Genomic DNA, 23,948 nt, shown 5'->3' on the forward strand with positions numbered 1-23,948 from the left:
ATGTTGTTGTCTTGCCCATATACTGAGTTCTATGGGGCTTACAGTCCACAAGTGAGCATTTGAAGAAATAGACGACGTTGGTCTCCTTTAAGGCGTTCTGCTTTGTGTCTGGAGATTTTTTCATGAGTAGATTGGCCGTTTTTTTTGGTTTTACAGTAAATCGTCAATTGTATCTTCTGATTTTTGTCTGTAGGGATAACGTTCCTATTAACAATATCTTTCAGAACCCTTTCCTCCGTTTTATGAGCTGTGGAAGAGACGTTCCTGTAAAATAGTCTAATAGGGGGTACAGATGTTGTGTTAGTTGACTCTTCAGAGGTTGCATGGAGTTTCACCTTTCTTTTTATGATATCTTCAACGAAACCATTGGAGAAGCTGTTGTTGACTAGGACCTGCCTTACCCTACAGAGCTCTTCATAGACTTGCTTTCATCCTGAGCTGTGGCTGAGAGCACGGTCGACGTAAGCGTTGACAACACTCCATTGTACTTCTCTGGGCAGTCACTGTTGGCATTGAGGCACATTCCTATGTCCATGTCTGTTACATCTAGAAAGGGCAGCTTCCCATCCTTCTCCTTCTCGTAAGTGAAACTCATCACAAAATTCCGCTCGAATGCCTCCTTCAGCTCCTGCAGAAGCTGAAGGAGGTATTTGAGTTTTTGAAAGCCTTTGAATTTTGATTTTGAATGAGATTTTGAAATCAGTGTAGCCACCTCATTCGAGGAGGCTACACTGATTTGGACAGAAGATTTGGATTACAGTCTGCTCTAATCAGTCAGTGTCCAAATCTTCCTAATGTTAGTATTGGTATAAACAAACTTGATCCATTTTTAAGTTATAATATTGCACAACAGTTTAAGAAAAAACTCTAATAGGGAAGGTTACAATGTCTCATTACAATTTTATATTCATATATCGTCTTTCATGAGGTTTTTCTTTAATCTTTCATCCTTATTCTCTGACCGCTTAATCCTTTTTTACTATTCTAAGCTAAGCTATACCTGTTTCTGGTTAATTCTTTCCCTAGAGATGGGTTGGTCAGGTTCCAGGTGTTGGCCTGTACCCTCCCTCTCTTTCCTCTAGTCAGTTTGGTGTTGACAACGGCTTTAATCAGGCCGAAACGTTCAATTCCTTTCACATTTCTCTGTGAATTTTCCGCATATGTATATATATATTGTGATGGAAAAAAATGTAGGTGTACGGCAGTCTTCCCAATGGCTGGTGTTAATGCCAATCACATTTACAAAAAAAAAGAGAAAAAAAAGTTGACTGCGTGGCTGTTGCCTCCTGTGGTCAAGTAAAAGGGAAAAACACAAAACAAATCGTATGAACAATGAAACTTTAATTGACTTTAAAACAAATATGAACGAAGATAATTCCTTGGCTATGTACAGTGCGAATAAACAAAATTACAAAGTCAAAAAATAATATAAAATAAAACAATGGTTACGTTACTCTACAATGAACAAGACAAAAAATGAATTAAAAGGTGCTGAGAGTATTGGCTGGCTGAAAACCTCCACTATTACAGAGAGCGTATAGTAGATAGATGTATCAGCCTTGAAAGCACAGAATATTCTAAATCGAAATGCTCGCCGAACCACCAATGGGAAGCATGCTGGCTGGAAGTGGTAGTTTGGTGATCGACGAAGGTGGAATTGCGACAGTGAGGAGGGGAAGGTGGAGAGCGAGTGTAGGCTACTACTAGGCTACTACAGCTACTAGTAGCTGTAGTAGTTGACAGGAAGAACCTTTTCGCCACGTTGTTGCGCTAGGATGCTCCCGATGCCACTTGCGCCGACATTGATGATGAAGGGCTTCGTAATATCTGGAGAGCCGAGAATGGGATCAGAACATAGCAGAGATTTAAGTTGTTCAAAGGCAACGGTCTGTTGAATGGTCCAATGATACCGTTACATGGGGTTGGTCAGATTATTCAATGGTGTCGCTACCGTACTAAAATTTTTCACAAACCTACGATAGTTAGATGCAAGGCCAAGGAAGCGCAGGAGCTGCTTCCAGGTTGTGGGTAATGCTGAATGGGTTGAGTGTGAATGGTTAAAGGAGCTATGCTGCCACTCCCTATCACATGACCAATATAACGCACTTTACCTTTAGCAAAGGTGGACTTGCCCAAGTTGATGGTAAGGCCAGCTGTCAGGAGCTTGGAGAACAATCGTTGCAGCTGGAGCAGATGTTCGCTCCAGGTGTTAGTTGCCACAACGATGTCATCCAAGTAGGTGTAGGTGTGATCTAGGCCGCAGATGACGCGAGTTGACAGCTCGCTGGAAGGTGGCCGGGGCGTTACACAGTCCAAAAGGAAGGCGTTCATATCTGTCCAGGCCAAAAGGAGTGGTGAAGGCAGATATTTCCTTAGCTCGCTCTGTCAGGCAGATTTGGTAATAGCCCTTTAACAAATCAATTTGAGAAAAATAATTAGTATTACCTACTGCGTCAAGGATATCATCTATACGAGGTAAGGGGTAAGCATCCTTGATGGTCATAAGGTTCAGTTTCCTATAGTCGGTACATAGTCGTACTTTACCGTGCGGTTTCGGCACCAAAATGCAGGGTGAGGCCCAAGGGGACTCACAAAGGGGGCCAGCCCATGATCCAGGAGGTACTGTACTTCTGCACGCATAACTTCCTTTTTGTACGGGTTGATACGGTAGAAGGGCTGACGAATCGGCCGGGTATTAGGAAGTAGCTGAATGTCATGCTGAACCACATTACACTCCTGGGGATCATCGCTGAACAACTTCTGATGTTCTTGAAGAACTTTGATAAGAGGAGCACTATTACAGTCCGGTAAATATTTAGGAAGATCAGTAAGGATTTCCGAGTTGGAAGGCACTGACTCAGAGTTAGTGCTTTCAGGAGGAGAAACAGGGAAGGTCTCACTGTGGAGGTATGGATCTTTAAAAGTGGAGAAAGATATTAGCACAGTGGGGGAATACCTTTATACTCCTTCAAAAGATTGACGTGGCACAACTGGGTCCTCCTCCGCCTGTCTGGAGTCTCAAGAACGCAGTTGTGGTTGTTTCTGCACTCCTTGATGCGGGAAGGTCCTGAAAACTTATTTTGCAATGGAGAACCAGGGATCGGAAAATATGCAAACACGAAGTCTCCTGTTTTAAATTTCCTGATTTTGCTGCGTTTGTCAAAATGAGTCTTCATCCTATCTTGAGCTTTCAATAAATTATCATTGGCAAATTTACGTACTCTCTCTAGAATGTGCTCAAAGTTTTGACGAAACTGAGTCACATACTTAGGGTCTCGTAGGTCTAGCACTACCGTACACGCAGACCTCTGCACTTGGTCTCGTAGGTCTGGCACTACCGTACACGCAACCGGCGCTTAGTCTCGTAGGTCTGGCACTACCGTACACGCAGACCTCTGCACTTGGTCTCGTAGGTCTGGCACTACCGTACACGCAACCTGCACTTGGTCTCGTAGGTCTGGCACTACCGTACACGCAACCTGCACTTGGTTTCGTAGGTCTGGCACTACCGTACATGCAAACATCTGCACTAGGTCTTACAAGGTGTGAATACCAGGGTGCAGCTGCATAGTCCAGTAATCGCCTAATAAAAGCTGTGTAGAGTGCCTTGAAAGGCTACTGATTTAAGTATCTTAACGATGCCCTAATGTTGGCCAGCGTCCCATGTGCTGTGCCGGCGTCCCATGTGCTGTGCCAGCGTCCAATGTGCTGTGCCAACGTCCCATATGTTGTGCCAGCGTCTCATGTGTTGTGCCAGCATCCAATGTGCTGTGCCAACGTCCTATGTGTTGTGCCAGCGTCTCATGTGCTGTGTCAGCGTCTCATGTGTTGTGCCAGCGTCCTATGTGTTGTGCCAGCGTCTCATGTGCTGTGTCAGCGTCTCATGTGTTGTGCCAGCGTCCCATGTGTTGTGCCAGCGTCCCATGTGTTGTGCCAGCGTCTCATGTGCTGTGTCAGCGTCTCATGTGTTGTGCCAGCGTCCCATGTGTTGTGTCAGCGTCCCATGTGTTGTGCCAGCGTCCCATGTGCTGTGCCAGCGTCTCATGTGCTGTGCCAGCGTTCCATGTGTTGTGCCAGCGTGCAATGTGCTGTGCCAACGTCCCATGTGTTGTGCCAGCGTCCCATGTGTTGTGCCATCGTCCAATGTGCTGTGCCAACGTCCCATGTACTGTGCCGGCGTCCCATATGCTGTGCCGGCGTCCCATATGCTGTGTTGGCGTCCCATGTACTATGCCAGCGTCCCATGTGCTGTGCTGGCGTCCCATGTGCTGTGCTGGCGTCCCATGTGCTGTGCCGGCGTCTCATGTGTTGTGCCAGCGTCCCATGTGCTATGCCAGCTGCTCACGTGCTCTGCCAGCGTCCCTTGTGCCTCTGATATTAGTGTTGAAATTATATCCGCTCCCAAAATCTCATTCTTCCTCCGATTCCTGTTGCTGCTTTCCGTTTATGGTATAGGTACTTGCTGCTCTCCTTTCTCCCTTCCCCATCCTCTTTACTTTACACATTGGGACTGAACTCCAGCACACATTCGTTTGCCTGTTCCTGGAGTTTGTCATGGTCCTACTGCAACATCCTTCAGTCCTCTGTTTTTACATTCTTCATTATCTTTGCATCATTCGCAAACAGCTGAAAGCAAAGGTCAGCATCCAGCACCAGACAACACTCAACTTTGCCAGCACTCAGCTTAAGTCAGCACACAGCATGAGACTGGAAGTCAAAAACCAGGTGCACCATGGTACTGGAACTCATAGACCAAGTGCAGCTTGGGACTGAAGGCGGCATTAGGTTCTTTTGGAAAAGTTGTTCAACGTCAACCAATATTTTTTGACTAGTTGTATATGAAAAGCGCTGCAATTGTGCCAAGCTTCCGTACTGCAGCGTAAATATAAAGGGAGATGTTTAATTTTTTTTTTTTCCACGACTTTTACACATTTTCAACTCTGAATAAATATACACACGTTTTAGATATAATTATTCTATGACACTTTTCTGACACATTAGCATATAATAAAGAATATGTTGATAGATAATTTCCAAAACATCTTTAGTTTTCCGAATACAATTTTTCAAAGTTCCCCCAAAAAAGTTATGCAAATATGTCATATTTATTGCTATTATAAAATCAATAAATGAACTTAGAGAAAAAAGGTAACATCAAAAATTTGAGACATGCACTCTACATATACTGTGTATGCTTCATGCAAATTGAATAAAAAATGAAAAAGGTATTTGTACGTCTGTGTTAATTCTAAAAAACAAGCAAATAATAAAAAAAATAATAAAGGTTCAAAACTCTGTGGCTGAGGTTGACATCAACCACTTTTCTCCAAAATTGGTACCCTTACAGATAGGCTTACGGGCAGTCAGGTGTATAAGTTTCATGCAAATCGTCCGATAAAAAAAAAAAAAAAAAAAAAAAAAAAAAAAAAAAAAAAAAAAAAAAAAAAAATCATTTTTTTAAGTTAATTTTTTTTCCAATTAAACTAATTATAACATTTTTTTATTATATGCTGGCGATGAGTCACAATAACGTGGCTGAAGTATGTTGACCAGACCACACACTAGAAGTTGAAGGGACGACGACGTTTCGGTCCGTCCTGGACCATTCTCAAGTCGATTGTGATGAGGACAGGTAGGGACAGGCAATAAATAGGCAAGAGAGAGCTGAGGAGGAAAGTAAGGTGTAGGGGATAGTAGTAATAATGAGAACTGCAGAAGGCCTATTGGCCCATACGAGGCAGCTCCTATTATAACCACCGAAGGGGAAGTAATAGGAAAAAGAAGAGGATAGCAAGGGAGCGTAGGAGAAGACAATGCACAGAAAAAGGGAGAAGAGAGAAAGAAAATGAAAGAGAAAAAGAAAGATAAATGGAAGGGGTAAGCTTATGTTAAGTCACGTTTGTTAGAAAGATTAGAGCATTTGAGTATATACTGTGAAAGGGAAGAGTCCACAGCAACAAAGCCAGGACTCAAGTTCATGTTGGGTACATTGTGTATAAGAGCCGATTCTACACGACGGCGTCTGTGTAGAGTAGAGGCAGGAAAGATTATTTTGGGGGAAGACCAATCAATGGGATGATTAGAATCCCTTACATGGCAGAAGAGAGCATTGTTAGTGTCTGCAGACTTAACACTTCTCTTGTGTTCTTTAAGTCTGTCATTCAGTGTACGGCCAGTTTCGCCAAAGTATTGGAGAGGACATGACGAACAGGAAATAGAGTAGACACCAGCAGCATTAGAAGCAGGAGGAGCAGTGTGAACTAGATTACTACGAAGTGTGTTACTTTGTCGAAAGGCGAGTTTAATGTCAAGAGGACGAAAGGTATTGGTATTATATGCTATTGTGATTGCAAAGAGTCATAAATATGATTTCAGTTGATACTTTTGTTTGATATTCGTTTTTAACTATTTTCGTATAACTGTGACACTTGAATCTGGCGAAGGGGACTGTGAAGGGGCCTGTCGGGCCTTGGGTCCCAATTGTAAAGACTTGATCGCCTGGTTAGAGGAACTATTCTTTGGTAAGGCTGGAAAGCCTTCTAATCGGTTGATGGGAGATGAAGTGGTGGGTTGAGCGCATGGGGCTCTGGCAGCGGAGGTAGAAGGGTTGTTTCTCTTGGCTTCAACCTGGGCCTTGATGCTTTCCTGTCTGCCAGGGCAGCGGTAGAAAATTGCGGGGTGATTGCCATCACAGAGCAAGCAATGATGGACTGTTGCCTTGCATATGGAGCAGTGATGGTCCTTTGCGCACAGGCTGCACTTCGGGGAGGGTGCTGACACTTGTTGGTCTTATGGGAGAGCTCGTAGCACTTGAAGCACTGCTGGATCTTATGGTATCGTTCCTTTTTTATTTGGTGTGGTGGTATTTTTAAGCCGAAGCAGTAGAAGCCTTGTGTGGCAACCTGGGTGGCCGCAGCTATGGTGGTGAACGTAATCTTCATTGATGATTGGCCGGGGTTGCAGAACTCTAGGATGAATACAGCCAGGTTTGGATTTTCGTCCTCGATATTGTCTTTGATAATATGTTGAGGTCGGTCAGCGATCCACTGGCTGGTCCTGCTGGTAAAAACAGTTCTTCCGGCCAGGAACTGACGTGGGAAGTGAGGTTATAAACCAATAAACGTTGTTATAGATTCAGCTACTCGGAATAAGTTGAAAGTAGCAAGGGCCATGGTGAGCCCGTAACTTATCTGGCACAGGAGCGGGGCAAGTAGCACGGGCTATGGTGAGCCCGTAGTGGACTTACCTGGCACAGGAGCGGTGCAACACCCATCAGTAAACGTTGTTGTTGTTTTAGATTAAGCTACTCAGAACAATAAGTTCCAGTAGCACAGGCTATGGTGAGCCTGTAAGTGGAGGCTCTTTGGAGCCATTATCTGTATCAGTGGCTGATACTAGAGATCTGGCGGCGGATGGGGGTCTTCAAGATGGTTTTCAGCCTGGAGGGCTGGCTATACCAGTTATGGAGCTGGTGGGGTTAATGTAGACCTCAAGGTTTTCCGTTTTTTCTTTGCCTGCAACTTTGGCTGAGCAGTGCTGTCGTTGGAGTTTGGTGAAGTGGCCTTCATGAGGAAGTCTTGAACCGTGTAGGTGTCGTATTTGTGATGCGGCGGTGGAGCTGATACTATAATTTCCTCGTCTGAGGTGTCCGTAACCTCCGTTGTGCGCGTTTTTGTCTTTCGCCTCGCAGCCTTAGGTAGGCTTAGGTGTCGTTGATTGGTGGTTGTAGCTATTTCAGGAGCTCTGGTAGTGCTGTTGCTAGCGCGGCTGCTGAGATAGTGACGGTAGGAGTGTTGGGAGCTGGAGAACGAATTACCTCTGTTTGTTTCGCCCGGGTCATGGGCGGTTCTGGAGTCGGTGTTGATGTTGACCGCATGGTCGTCCTGGTGGTAGTCTCCGGAGTGGTAGAGGAGGCAGTGAGACTTACGCTAGTGGCTATGATGGGGGCCAGGCCATTGTCTATGTATAACGCATTTAGTTCACTGACAAAGCGCTGGTTGTCTGGTCCTGCAAGCCTTTCCGCTAGTCTAATAAGACCAGGGATAATGCCAGCACGTGATGCAGGGGGCTGTGAAGGAGCATGTGGGACCTTGGGCTCCAATGAGAAGACTGTGTCGCCTGCTGGGAGGAGACATATGTTGGTAAGACCGGAAAGTCTTCTGGTCGATTAGTGAGAGCTACGGTGGTGGGTTGAACGCTAGGGGCTCTGGTAGAGGAGGTAGAAGGGTTTTTTCTCTTGGCTTCAACCTGGGCCTTGATGCTTTCCTGTCTGCGGGGGCAGCGGTAGGAAATTGCGCGGTGATTGCCATCACAGAGCAAGCAGCGATGGACTGTGGCCTTATATATGGAATAGTGATGGTCCAGTGCGCACAGGCTGCACTTCTGGACAGTGTGCTGACACTTGTTGGTCGGGTGGGAGAGCTCGTAGCACTTAAAGCACTGCTGGATCTCATGGTATCGTTCCTTTTTTATTTGGTGGGGTGGTATTTTTAAGTCGAGCAGTAGAATCCTTGTGTGGCAGCCTGGGTGGCCGCAGCTATGGTGGTGAACGTAATCTTCATTGATGTTTTGTCGGTGTTGCAGAACTCCAGGTTGAATACAGCCAGGTTTGGATTTTCGTTTTCGATATTGTCCTTGATATGATGTTGAGGTCGGTCTGCGATCCACCGGCTAGTCCTGCTGATAAAAACAGTTTTTCCGGCCAGGAACTGACGTGGGAAGTGAGGAAGTAGGTAGTGCTCTTTACGAAGAATGGCATTGTTAGTCAGGAGTTTTTCTAGCTCCTCTTCACATGAAAAGAAGAACACGATATCTTCACCTTCCTGACTAATGTCAGCGGGTTCGAGGCCAGTAACGTCCTTCAGGACCTTTAAAATATTGTTTCTCCCGATAGCATGACCGTCAAGTGGAGTAGCTCTGACCTTAAGACGTTTGGGTCGCATTGTGACCACACTGCTCCTTGTGGTGTGGTGAGTGGTGTCAGACTGGACCACTGCCAGTCTGGACTGGACCACCTGAGGCTGTCAATGCTCTGTGTGCACCAGTAAACGTTGTTGTTGTTGTTTCAGATTTAGCTACTCAGAACAAGGTGTACATGTAGCATGGGCTATGGTGAGCCCGTAATTGAGTTTGGTTATACGCGATAACCTTGTTTCTGTGATATTTGGGTCTAAGTTTAAAATGTAGAAGGGATTTTCTCCTTTTTCCCTGCTTATTTATCGCTTCTGTTTTAGCGCACTGGTTTTAATCTTGTTATACTAACATTATCTTGGTGGCGGATGTAGATGCAGAATGCTCACTAATAAGTCCTATTCCTCAACGGCTTTTCTAATTATAGTAGTCGCGGTGGGATGTGCATCTAATGCAGCTGCTGTCGTTGGATTTATGTTGAGTTTGATGCGCAAGGCTTCAGTAGCTTCACATTCCAGTAAGTAGTGCAACAGTGGCGCCTCTGTTTCTGTTTCACAGAAGTGACACTCTTTTACTATTGGGTTCATTACCTCCCAGCAGCACTTGTAACCAAGTCTGAGTCTGTGTATGGCTACTGCAATGTCTCTGGATATCTTTTTGCCAGGCTTGAAAGAGGAATAACCAGTGGCTTGTTCGTACCATATCGCAGTGGATCTTCCTTCCGCTACTTTGGCTCTGTGGCGACTTTTGATAGTTGAGAATATTTTCTTCTTGATTTGCTCCTTAATCTGTGACAAACTTGGAGGTATTTGAACCTGTACAACAGGTAGAGCAGTGGCAGTTTTTGCTAGTGAGTCTGCCTTTTCATTACCATCTATGCCAATGTGGCTTGGTATCCAGTTTAGGGTGATAGACAGCCCTCGATTATGGGCTTCTTTTCCTATATGTTGAATTTCTGTGATTAGTTGTATATTATCTCTATGCTGACTGGATAACAATGCCTGGAGCGAAGATTTAGAGTCGGTATGAATGATGACATCATGTAAATTATTCTCAATTGTATAGTTTATTGCCTCCTTCAGGGCATATAATTCTGTTTGCAATGTTGAGCACCCACTATTGATGCTCCAGTAAGCTTCATGTTTGGTAGTGTAAACTGCTGCCCCAGCAGAACCTCTTTCTTGATCAACTGATCCGTCTGTGAAGATGAGAGTCGTGTGGGTTTTGAGATGTTTTCCATTTGTTGTTCTATTACTTCCTAGAGCCTCTGCGGGTCACACGCTGATTTTTTTATTGGTAATCTTTCAATGATTATCTTTAGATTCGATTCTTCCCATGGAGGAGGCTGTCGAAAGTGTTGATATGGTCTATCTTCCCCTTTGTTTTTAATGGTCCATTTCTGGTCCATTTTCTCTAAAATCTTGACCACATTATCCATCCATGAGCTTGTTCTATACTGTAGGTTTTCCTGGAAGGATCTCTGTATGCTGTCTTTAATTGACAGTCTGGTGGTTGTTCCAGTAAGTTTTCCTATTATGGTGGCTATCCTTTGTTTCATCCTGTTTTCTAATGCTGGTAACTTGGTTTCCATTCTAAGGTTCTCTCTACGCGTCCATATAGGTGCTCTCAGCATTGTTCGCAGAGCATCATTTTGAGACACTTCAAGTTTCTCCCATTGGTTATTGCTGAGGGATGTAAGAGCAGGAGCAGCATAGTCGATGAGTGACCTAACTGCTTGAACGTAGTACATTTTGAGTACTGGTAGAGATGTGCCCTCTCTAAGACTGGTCAGGGAGCGCAAAGCTGAGTTTCTGACTTTACAGCGTTTAACGAAGATATTCAATTTCTTGAGTGAATTTCAACTGGTTGTCTATTATGACTCCTAGGTATTGAAAAGAGGTAACCCACTCAATTTCTTGTCCTTGTATTGCGAGTCTGATGTCTTGAGTTCTCATTTTGACGGCCACAGCTTTTGTTTTATTGCTGTTTATTTTCACTGCTATGCGTTCCGCTTCCCTGCTGATAATATCTAGGCATTTTTGTGCATGGTTCCTTGCGCCTTTGCCATTGATGATGACCACAAAATCGTCTGCATAGTTAAGAAGTTTGGCTTTTGGTAGCTTGAACTTCATGAATTGTTCCATGAGACAGTTGAAGAGGAAGGGGCTTAGTATTCCTCCCTGCGGAGTTCCATTTTCCAGCATCTTTGAGGTCGATGCTTTTCCTTGGAATTTGACTTTAGCTTCTCGGTTAAGCAAGCTTCCTTTGGCAAAAGCAAGAGCGTGTCCTTTGATTTCCTTATCCACAAGGCAGCACAGTGTAGCTGGAGCACTGGCTAACTCGAAGGCTTTTTCAAGGTCTAGAAAAATAAGGATTCCAGGTTTGTCATTGATTTTATCCAGGAGGGAGGTAAGGCATTCAGTGGTTCCAACACCTTTTCTGAAAGCAAACATATTTTGGTGTAGTGGATTGGCTTTCCATTCAATTCGATTAAGGGCCATTCTTTCTGCAGTTTTGGCCAGACAGTCTCATCTTGGATTTCCTGGGTCTTTAGGTTTTGGAATGGGAACTATAATTGCACTGTTCCAAGAGAGTGGTCGGGTTCTTATCATCCATACTCTGTTGATGAGATTCAAGAAGGCTTCTTCACCCTTTTCTCCTAGCTTGGCTAGCATGTTGTAAGTGATTTTGTCCTCTCCTGGAGCTGTATTTTTAGTTTTCTTTGTAGCACTTCTGAGTTCTTTCAGATTGAAAGGTTGGTCTAGTTCGTCAGGTAAAGTTAAAGCATCATCTATTTTTTTCCATCTTGCTGCTTGAAGTCTTTGTTGGTGAGTCAGAGTTGCTTGAGGAAGTTGAGTGGAACTGGCTCTTGAAGCAAATAGATTTGCTAGCCTCTCTGCTTCTTGCTCTGGATGAACATGGTGCGGCGGAGCAGGAGGCGATTTTCCTTTGGCCTTGTTGATCTGCCTCCAGATGTCGCCCAAGAACGTATGCTGATTTAGCTTGGCACACCACTCGAGCCATTTTTCTTCTCTGATTTTTGCTGTTTCTTCGTGCACATGATCTCGGACAGCTCTAAGAAGTCCTAGAAAAGCTTCGGTTCTATCTCTTCTGAAATTCTTTCGTGCACGATTTAGTCTGTTCTGTAGCTCTTTGATCCTATCACAGTAATACCAATGGTCCTTGTGTTGTTGGGTAATTGTTTTCCTCTTGGAGATAGCGTGATTTGCTGCTCTATGTATTGCATTTACTAAATCTTTTTCCATTTCTTCGGTATTGTCAGGAGGAGTGTAGTTTTGGTGCCAAGTTTCGAGGGCTTCCTGATACTTCGTCCAATCTGCTTTGATAAAGTCCCCTCCGGGCTCGGTAGCTGGAGGTCTAGGAGGTAATGCTATATTAATAACTGTTTTTGTAGCAAAGTGGTCACTAGTCAGAACATGATCCACTGACCAATGACAGAACTCATAAATACTGGTGGAAACAAACGTGAGATCCAGTTTTCCCCCACCAGTGTGGGTTGGTTCCGTCGAATTAAGCAGACTGATTTCTGGCACTTCATCCAAAAGGTGTTCAATATGTCTTCCGTTGGCGTCGGTTCTTGGTGAATCAAGTAGTAATTCACTATGAGCGTTGAAGTCGCCAGAGATGATAGTAGGTGTAGTGACTGCTATTTCAAAGATTGTTGAGAGATCTATGTCGTGTTCTCTCTGGCTCTTGTATACATTGAAGATGGACAGTGTTGAGTTCCTCATAGTGAGCTTAACTCCCATAATTTCGACGTTCTCGCCACAGTTGGGTAGGTCTGTGATTGCCGTGGCATTGATATGATTTCTTACTATAATTGAAATGCCTCTGGTGCCACCTTGTGCCATAGGGCAGTGGAATCCTTGATATCCTGGGGAATTTATATTTCTGCCAGTCCTTTTGAGTGTTTCTTGAAGTACAAACTGTCCTTGAGAGTGCTTCTCAAGCTCTCCTTGAGAAGCACTACTCTGAGTGTTTGTGCTTTGCTTTTGAATCCTTGAATATTCCATTGTATAATTTTGAGATTGTTCATTTTCCCGTTATAGTGGAATCATTGAGTCCAGTAAACACTTCCATACTTACTTATATTAGCATTTGGGTGAGGTGATATAAAAGATTTGGGTGAGGTGATTGATATTTACCCTAGACAGAACACGAAACAATGGGTATAAAAACATAAGAATGGAAGTAACTGCAGAAGGCCTATTGGCCCATAGCATCACCACTTCCTCTTGATGCTTCTATATTGGGTCGGAGTCTTGAAGTGGGTAGAATATAGTTGTGCATTAATTGGCTGTTGATTGCTGGTGTTGACTTTTTGATGTGTAGTGCCTCGCAGATGTCGAGCCGTCTACTATCGCTGTTCCTATCGATGATTTATGTGTTGTCTGTTAAGACTTCTCTGGTGATGGTCTGGTTGTGAGAGGAGATTATGTGTTCCTTTATGGAGCCCTGTTGCTTATGCATTGTTAATCGCCTGGAAAGAGACGTTGTTGTCTTGCCTATATACTGAGTTCTTTGGGGCTTACAGTCCCCAAGTGGGCATTTGAAGGCATAGACGACGTTGGTCTCTTTCAAGGCATTCTGCTTTGTGTCTGGGGAGATTTTCATGAGTAGGTTGGCCGTTTTTTTGGTTTTGTAGTAAATAGTCCATAGTATTTTCTGTTTTTTGTCTGTAGGGATAACGTTCCTATCAACAATATCTTTCAGGACCCTTTCCTCCGTTTTATAACCTGTCGAGAAGAAGTTCCTGTAAAATAGCCTAGTAGGGGGTACATGTGTTGTGTTAGTTGACTCTTCAGAGGTTGCATGGCATTTTACCTTTCTTCTTATGATGTCTTCAACAAAACCCTTAGAGAAGCCGTTGTTGACTAGGACCTGCCTTACCCTAGAGAGTTCCTCATGGACTTGCTTCCATCCTGAACTGTGGCTTAGAGCACGGTCAATGTAGGTATTGACAACACTCCTCTTGTACCTGTCTGGGCAGACACTATTGGCATTGAGGCACATTCCTATGTTTGTTTCATAGAAACAAACATGTTAACTTCTGGACTAATGAAAGGGCTAAGGGTAGCGTCCTGGCTACCAAGTAGCCAGAACGCACTTATCGGCCTACAATGCAAAGACTGATTTGCCTAATAGGCCGAGTAATTTTCTTTGTTTTAAAAATATTGTTTCCAATTGGTTTATTGGAAATATTATTATTTTATTATGTTAAGAACATAAATAATTGACTTAGTTATGTAAGTTTAAGTAAGGTTAAGATTTGTTAGGTAAGGTTTGTTAGGTTCGATCATATATCTACATTAGTTTTAACTCATAATAAAAGAACTTAACTCATATAAAATGAATTAGATAGGTTTATCATTTCATAAGAAAAAAAATTGAAAAATATATTAATTCGGGGAAAATTTGGCTAATTAGGCAAATCGGGCCTTGCATAGTAGGCCAAGTACTGCATTCTGGCTACTAGGTATATTTATATATATTTATATATATTTATATATATATATATATATATATATATATATATATATATATATATATATATATATATATATATATATATATATATATATATATATATATATATATATATATATATATATATATATATGTTGTACCTAGTAGACAGAACGCACTTCTCGGCCTACTATGCAAGGCCCTATTTGCGTAATAAGCCAAGTTTTCATGAATTAATTGTTTTTCGACTACCTAACCTACCTAACCTAACGTAACCTAACTTTTTCGGCAGCCTAACCTAACCTAACCTATAAAGATAGGTTAGGTTAGGTTAGGTAGGGTTGGTTAGGTTCGGTCATATATCTACGTTAATTATAACTCCAATAAAAAAAATTGACCTCATACATAATGAAATGGGTAGCTTTATCATTTCATAAGAAAAAAAATAGAGAAAATATATTTATTCAGGAAAACTTGGCTTATTAGGCAAATCGGGCCTTGAATAGTAGGCCGAGAAGTGCGTTCTGGCTACTAGGTACGACATATATATATATATATATATATATATATATATATATATATATATATGTCGTACCTAGTAGCCAGAACGCACTTCTCGGCCTACTATGCATGGCCTTATTTGCCTAATAAGCCAAGTTTTCCTGAATTAACATATTTTCTCTAATTTTTTTCTTATGAAATGATAAAGCTACCCATATCATTATGTATGAGGTCAATTTTTTTTTATTGGAGTTAAAATTAACGTAGATATATGACCGAACCTAACCAACCCTACCTAACCTAACCTAACCTATCTTTATAGGTCAGGTTAGGTTAGGTAGCCGAAAAAGTTAGGTTAGGTTAGGTTAGGTAGGTTAGGTAGTTGAAAAACAAATAATTCATGAAAACTTGGCTTATTAGGCAAATCGGGCCTTGCATAGTAGGCTGAGAAGTGCGTTCTGGCTACTAGGTACGACATATATATATATATATATATATATATATATATATATATATATATATATATGTCGTACCTAGTAGCCAGAACTCACTTTTTGGCCTACTATTCAAGGCCCGATTTGCCTAATAAGCCAAGTTTTCACGAATTAATTGTTTTTCGACTACCTAACCTACCTAACCTAACCTAACCTAACTTTTTCGGCTACCTAACCAAACCTAACCTATAAAGATAGGTTAGGTTAGGTTAGGCAGGGTTGGTTAGGTTCGGTCATATATCTACGTTAATTTAAACTCCAATAAAAAAAAATTTACCTCATACATAATGAAATGGTTAGCTTTATCATTTCATACGAAAAAAATTAGAAAAAATATATTAATTCAGGAAAACTTGGCTTATTAGGCAAATCGGGCCTTGAATAGTAGGCCAAAAAGTGAGTTCTGGCTACTAGGTACGACATATATATATATATATATATATATATATATATATATATATATATATATATATATATATATATATATATATATATTATTAAATATGACCGAAAAAGTAAGATTAATAATTCTAACACGAATTTTCTCAATCTTTCGTACATTTCATTTCACTGTTGGAGGTAAATCAAAAATCAATTCTCCAAAATTCATTTTTATTTCTAGTCTGACGCGACACGAGCGCGTTTCGTAAAACTTATTACATTTTCAAAGACTTTAGTTCACAAATACACAACTGAATAGAACTTACGCATCTCCGATTTTATATCGACATTTGAGTGAGGTGGAAGGGGTGATGTGGCATTAACACTAGACAGAACAAGATGTGGTATTAATAGGGTATTAATTTCATCAACACAAGACAGAACAAGAGTATTAATAGGGTATTAATTTCATCAACACAAGACAGAACACGAAACAATGGATATTGAATAGAAGTGTTTGTAGAAAGCCTATTGGTCCATATTTCATGATGCTTCTATATTGGAGCGGAGTCTTGAGGTGGGTAGAATATAGTTGTGCAATAATTGGCTGTTGATTGCTGGTGTTGACTTCTTGATGTGTAGTGCCTCGCAAACGTCAAGCCGCCTGCTATCGCTGTATCTATCGATGATTTCTGTGTTGTTTACTAGGATTTCTCTGGCGATGGTTTGGTTGTGGGAAGAGATTATATGTTCCTTAATGGAGCCCTGTTGCTTATGCATCGTTAAACGCCTAGAAAGAGATGTTGTTGTCTTGCCTATATACTGGGTTTTTTGGAGCTTACAGTCCCGAAGACGGCATTTGAAGGCATAGACGACGTTAGTTTCTTTTAAAGCGTTCTGTTTTGTGTCTGGAGAGTTTCTCATGAGTAGGCTGGCCGTTTTTCTGGTTTTATAGTAAATCGTCAGTTGTATCCTCTGATTTTTGTCTGTAGGGATAACGTTTCTATTAACAATATCTTTCAGGACCCTTTCCTCCGTTTTATGAGCTGTGGAAAAGAAGTTCCTGTAAAATAGTCTAATAGGGGGTATAGATGTTGTGTTAGTTGTCTCTTCAGAGGTTGCATGGCTTTTCACTTTCCTTCTTATTATGTCTTCGACGAAACCATTGGAGAAGCCGTTATTGACTAGTACCTGCCTTACCCTACAGAGTTCTTCGTCGACTTGCTTCCATTCTGAGCTGTGGCTGAGAGCACGGTCGACATATGCGTTAACAACACTCCTCTTGTACCTGTCTGGGCAGTCGCTGTTGGCATTTAGGCACATTCCTGTGTTTGTTTCCTTAGTGTAGACTGCAGTGTGGAAACCTCCGCCCTTTTCCATGACTGTTACATCTAGAAAGGGCAGCTTCCCATCCTTTTCCATCTCGTAAGTGAAACGCAGCACGGAACTCTGCTCAAATGCCTCCTTCAGCTCCTGCAGATGTCTGACATCAGGTACCTGTGTAAAAATGTCGTCAACATACCTGCAGTATATGGCCGGTTTCAAATTCATGTCGACTAAGACTTTTTGCTCGATGGTACCCATGTAGAAGTTTGCAAACATGACACGTAGGGGAGAACCCATGGCGACCCCATCTACTTGCTTATACATGGGCCCATCCGGGCTCACATAGGGTGCCTCTTTAGTACAAGCTTGGAGTAGTTTCCTCAGAATATTTTCTGGTATGTCAAGAGGAGTACAGGCTGGATCACGATACACTCTGTCGGCTATCATTCCGATTGTCTCGTCCACAGGTACGTTGGTAAACAGCGATTCTACGTCCAACGAGGCTCTTATCCCTGTGGCCCGTGTGCCCCGCAGTAAGTCAACAAATTCCAAAGGAGACTTCAGGCTGAAGGCGCAAGGAACATAAGGAGTCAGAAGGCCGTTGAGTCGCTTCGCCAATCTGTACGTGGGTGTGGGTATCTGGCTAATGATTGGCCGAAGTGGGTTTCCAGGCTTGTGCGTCTTGACATTTCCATACGCATATCCAGGTTTATATTCCCCAATGATCTTTGGCAGGTGGAGTCCGGATTTCTTGGCGTTCACAGTTTCGATCAGTTTGTTGACCTTTGCTTTTAATTCGGCTGTAGTGTCCTTCGTTACCCTTTGGAACTTAGTTTGGTCAGAGAGTATGATGTTCATTTTCGCCAGATATTCGTCTTTTTTAAGAATGACATATATTGGCGACTTGTCACCTCTCCTGACAACTATCTCCTTGTTCTCACGAAGGCTTTTAGCTGCCGCTCTAAGCTCGGGGGACAGTATGGTGCTTCTGTAGTTGCCTCGATTCTTTCCTCTTTCTGCAATAAGTTCTGCTTGTAAGGTATCTTTGGTAGTGACCTTCTTTTGTGTCTCGAGGTCGAATATGTCGTCCAACAGAATTTCCAACTCCACTTTCCGGGCCATTTCACTCGGTCTGGACATAACATGACAGTTTATGCCCAGATTTAGGAGAGTGACTTGGTCCTCAGTGAGGTTAATTCCTGCAAGGTTCAGGAAGCCATCTCTTGGTCGTGGAATTGCCATAGGTCCTCCATATAATGTTGTTAGTTTCTTGATAATCCTTGTTTCAGTGCTGAGGTGATGTTGGTCTGTGAGGATGTCGAGGTGTTGTTCAATGCGGGTACGGATACTATGGTCGATGTTGCTATTTCTCCACTCGTATATATATATATATATATATATATATATATATATATATATATATATATATATATATATATATATATATATATATATATATATATATATATATATATATATATGTCGTACCTAGTAGCCAGAACGCACTTCTCAGCCTACTATGCAAGGCCCAATTTGCTTAATAAGCCAAGTTTTCATGAATTAATTGTTTTTCGACTACCTAACCTACCTAACCTAACCTAACCTAACTTTTTCGGCTACCTAACCAAACCTAACCTATAAAGATAGGTTAGGTTAGGTTAGGTAGGGTTGGTTAGGTTCGGTCATATATCTACGTTAATTTTAACTCCAATAAAAAAAAATTGACCTCATACATAATGAAATGGGTAGCTTTATCATTTCATAAGAAAAAAATTAGAAAAAATATATTAATTCAGGAAAACTTGGCTTATTAGGCAAATCGGGCCTTGAATAGTAGGCCAAAAAGTGAGTTCTGGCTACTAGGTACGACATATATATATATATATATATATATATATATATATATATATATATATATATATATATATATACATATATATATATATATATATATGTCGTACCTAGTAGCCAGAACGCACTTCTCAGCCTATTATGCAAGGCCTGATTTGCCTAATAAGCCAAGTTTTCATGAATTTATTGGTTTTCGACTACCTAACCTACCTAACCTAACCTAACCTAACTTTTTCGGCTACCTAACCTAACCTAACCTATAAAGATAGGTTAGGTTAGGTTAGGTAGGGTTGGTTAGGTTCGGTCATATATCTACGTTAATTTTAACTCCAATAAAAAAAAATTGACCTCATACACAATGAAATGGGTAGCTTTATCATTTCATAAGTAAAAAATTAGAGAAAATATATTAATTCAGGAAAACTTGGCTTATTAGGCAAATCGGGTCTTGCATAGTAGGCCGAGTACGACGTTCTGGCTACTAGGTACAACATATATATATATATATATATATATATATATATATATATATATATATATATATATATATATATATATATATATATATATATATATATATATATGTCGTACCTAGTAGCCAGAACGCACTTCTCAGCCTACTATGCAAGGCCCGATTAAAACTCCAACGACAGCACTGCTCAGCCAAAGTCGCAGGCAAAGAAAAAATGGAAAACCTAGAGGTCTACACTAATCCCACCAGCTCCATAACTGGTATAGCCAGCCCTCCAGGCTGAAAACCATCATGAAGATCCCCATCCGCCGCCAGATCTCTAGTATCAGCCACTGATACAGATAATGGCTCCAAAGAGCCTCCACTTACGGGCTCACTATAGCCCGTGCTACTGGAACTTATTGTTATGAGTAGCTTAATCTAAAACAACAACAACGTTTACTGGTGGGTGTCGCACCGCTCCTATGCCAGGTAAGTCCACTACGGACTCACCATAGCCCGTGCTACTTGCCCCGCTTCTGTGCCAGGTAAGTTATGGGCTCACCATGGCCCGTGCTGCTTGGAACGTGTTCCGAGTAGCTGAATCTATAACAACAACAATAACAACGTTTACTGGTTTATAACCTCACTTCCCACGTCAGTTCCTGGCCGGAAGAACTGTTTTTTACCAGCAGGACCAGCCAGTGGATCGCTGACCGACCTCAACATAATATCAAAGACAATATCGAGGACGAAAATCCAAACCTGGCTGTATTCAACCTAGAGTTCTGCAACCCCGGCCAATCATCAATGAAGATTACGTTCACCACCATAGCTGTGGCCACCCAGGTTGCCACACAAGGCTTCCACTGCTTCGGCTTAAAAATACCACCACACCAAATGAAGCCTGTGCGCACTGGACCATCACTGCTCCATATGGAAGGCAACAGTCCATCGTTGCTTGCTCTGTGATGGCAATCACCCCGCAATTTTCTTACCGCAACCCTGGCAGACAGGAAAGCATCAAGGCCCAGGTTGAAGTCAAGAGAAACAACCCTTCTACCTCCGCTACCAGAGCCCCATGCGCTCAACCCACCACTTCATCTCCCATCAATTGATTAGAAGACTTTCCAGCCTTACCAAAGAATAGTTCCTCTAATAAGGCGACCAAGTCTTTACAATGGGGACCCAAGGCCCGACAGGCTCCTTCACAGCCCCCTGCCTCAGATTCAAGTGTCAAATTTATACCAAATGGTCAAAAACGATTATCAAACAAAAGTATCAACTGAAATCATATCTATGACTTTTTGCTATCACAAGAGCATATAATAAAAAAAAATTATAATTAGTTTAATTGGAAAAAATTAAGTTATTTTTTTTTTTTTTTATCGGACGATTTGCATGAAACGTATACACCTGACTGCCCGTAAGCCTATCTGTAAGGGTACCAATTTTAGAGAAAAGTGGTTGATGTCAACCTCAGCCACAGATTTTAGAACCTTAGACTATTATTTACTTGTTTTTTTCAATTAACATAAACGTTCAAATAACCTTTTCATTTTTTATTCAATTTATATGAAACTTACACAGTATACGTAGAGTGCGTGTCTCTAACTTTCATTGATAGCTTTTTTCTCTATGTTCATTTATTGATTTTATAATAGCAATAAACATGACATATTTGCATAATTTTGGGGGGGGAACCTTGAAAAATTGTATTAGAAAAACTAAAGATGTTTTGGAAATTATCAATCAACATATCCTTTATTAAATGCTAATGTGTCAGAAAAGTGTCATAGAATAATTATATCTGAAACGTGTGTTTATTTATTCAGACTTGAAAATGTGTAAAAGACGTTGAAAAAATCAAAATCAAAAACATCTCCATTTATATTTACGCTGCAGTACGGAAGCTTGGCACAATTGCAGCGCTTTTCATATACAACTAGTCAAAAAATATTGGTTGACATTGAACAACTTTTCCAAAAGAACCTAATGCCCCCTTCAGTCCCAAGCTACACTTGGTTTATCAATTACAGTCCCAAGCTGCACTTGGTCTATGAATTTCAGTACCATGGTGCACCTGGTTTTTGACTTCCAGTCCCATGCTTTGTGCTGACATAAGCTGCGTGCTGGCAAAGTTGAGTGTTGTCTGGTGCTGGATGCTGACCTTTGCTTTCAGCTGTTTGCGAATGATGCAAAGATAATGAAGAATGTAAAAACAGAGGACTGAAGGATGTTGCAGTAGGACCATGACAAACTCCAGGAACAGGCAAACGAATGTTTGCTGGAGTTCAGTCCCAATATGTGTAAAGTAAAGAGGCTGGGGAAGGGAGAAAGGAGAGCGGCAAGTATCTACACCATAAACGGAAAGCAGGAACAGGAATCGGAGGAAGAATGAGGTTTGGGGAGCGGATATAATTCCAACACTAATGTTAGAGGCACAGCACAAGCGACGCTGGCAAAGCACATGAGCAGCTGGCATAGCACATGCGACGTTGGCACAACACATGGGACGCCGGCACAGCACATGGGACGCCAGTACAACACATGGGACGCCGGCACAACACATGGGACGCCAGCACAGCACATGGGACGCCAGCACAACACATGGGACGCCGACATAGTACATGGGACGCCAGCACAGCACATGAGCAGCTGGCATTGCATATGGGATGCCGGCACAGCACATTGGACGCCGGCACAGCACATGGGACGCTGGCACAGCACATGGGACGCTGGCACAGCACATGGGACGCTGGGAAAGCACATGGGACGCTGGGAAAGCACATGGGACGTTGGCACAGCACATGGGACGTTGGCACAACACATGGGACGCTGGCACAACACATGGGACGCTGGCACAACACATGGGACGCTGGCACAACACATGGGACGCTGGCACAACACATGGGACGCTGGCACAACACATGGGACGCTGGCACAACACATGGGACGCTGGCACAACACATGGGACGCTGGCACAACACATGGGACGCTGGCACAACACATGGGACGCTGGCACAACACATGGGACGCTGGCACAACACATGGGACGCTGGCACAGCACATTGGACGCCGGCACAGCACATTGGACGCCGGCACAGAACATTGGACGCTGGCACAGCACATTGGACGCTGGCACAACACATGGGACGTTGGCACAGCACATTGGACGTTGGCACAACACATGGGACGCTGGCACAGCACATTGCACAGCACCTATGCCCCTGTTACCTAGCAGTAAAATAGGTACCTGGGTGTTAGTCAGCTGTCACGGGCTGCTTCCTGGGGGTGGAGGCCTGGTCGAGGACCGGGCCGCGGGGACACTAAAAATCCCCGAAATCATCTCAAGATAACCTCAAGAAGATGGGACGCTGGCCAACATTAGGGCATCGTTAAGATACTTAAATCAGTAGCCTTTCAAGGCACTCTACACAGCTTACTAGAGATTACACAGCTTAGGCGATTACTGGACTATGCAGCTGCACCCTGGTATTCACACCTTGTAAGACCAAGTGCAGAGGTTTGCGTGTACGGTAGTGCCAGACCTACGAGACCAAGTGCAGAGGTTTGCGTGTACGGTAGTGCCAGACCTACGAGACCAAGTGCAGAGGTCTGCGTGTACGGTAGTGCCAGACCTAAGAGACCAAGTGCAGAGGTCTGCGTGTACGGTAGTGCCAGACCTACGAGACCAAGTGCAGAGGTTTGCGTGTACGGTAGTGCCAGACCTACGAGACCAAGTGCAGAGGTCTGCGTGTACGGTAGTGCCAGACCTACGAGACCAAGTGCAGAGGTCTGCGTGTACGGTAGTGCCAGACCTACGAGAGGTAAACCATGAGGAGAAGATGAAGGATCTGGACCTCAGGAGGACAAAGGGAACCGAGAAGATATGATCTTTTCATAGAATTTTTTTCTGAGAAGATCTTCTCAGAGAAGGTATGATCAAAAGATATGTGTGTGTATTTGCTGTCTGCAGAATGGAGCTGTCAGCTCTTGGACCCCGCCATTCTAACCATCTATTTTTCACTTTCTTTATCTACTACATATATTTCTATTTACGGCACACACACACACACACACATCCCCAGGAAGCAGCCCGTAAAAGTTGTCTAACTTCCAGGAACCTATTTACAGTCTGGTGAACAGATGCATCAGGGTAAAAGAAACTCTGCCCATTTGTTTCTGCCTCGACAGGGGATCGATCTCGGGCCCTCGACAGGACTACGACCCCAGAGTGCTGTCCACTCAACCGCATGGCCCTTCGCGGCCGTGTGGCCCATAACATACGAGATCTGTGTGTACTCATCTAGTTGTGCTCTTGCTCTTTGGTCCCGCCTCTCAACTGTCAATCAACTGATGTACAGATTCCTGAGCCTACTGGGCTCTTATCTACATTTGAAACTGTATGGACTCAGCCTCCACTACATCACTGCCTAATGCATTCCACTTGTTAACAACAATGACACTGAGAAAATGTTTTTTAACGTCTCTTTGGCTCATTTGGGTACTAAGTTGCCACCTGTGTCACCTTGTTTGTGTCCCTC

This window comes from Procambarus clarkii, chromosome 64, assembly GCF_040958095.1.
Source record: "Procambarus clarkii isolate CNS0578487 chromosome 64, FALCON_Pclarkii_2.0, whole genome shotgun sequence".
NCBI classification, from domain to species: Eukaryota; Metazoa; Arthropoda; class Malacostraca; order Decapoda; family Cambaridae; genus Procambarus; species Procambarus clarkii.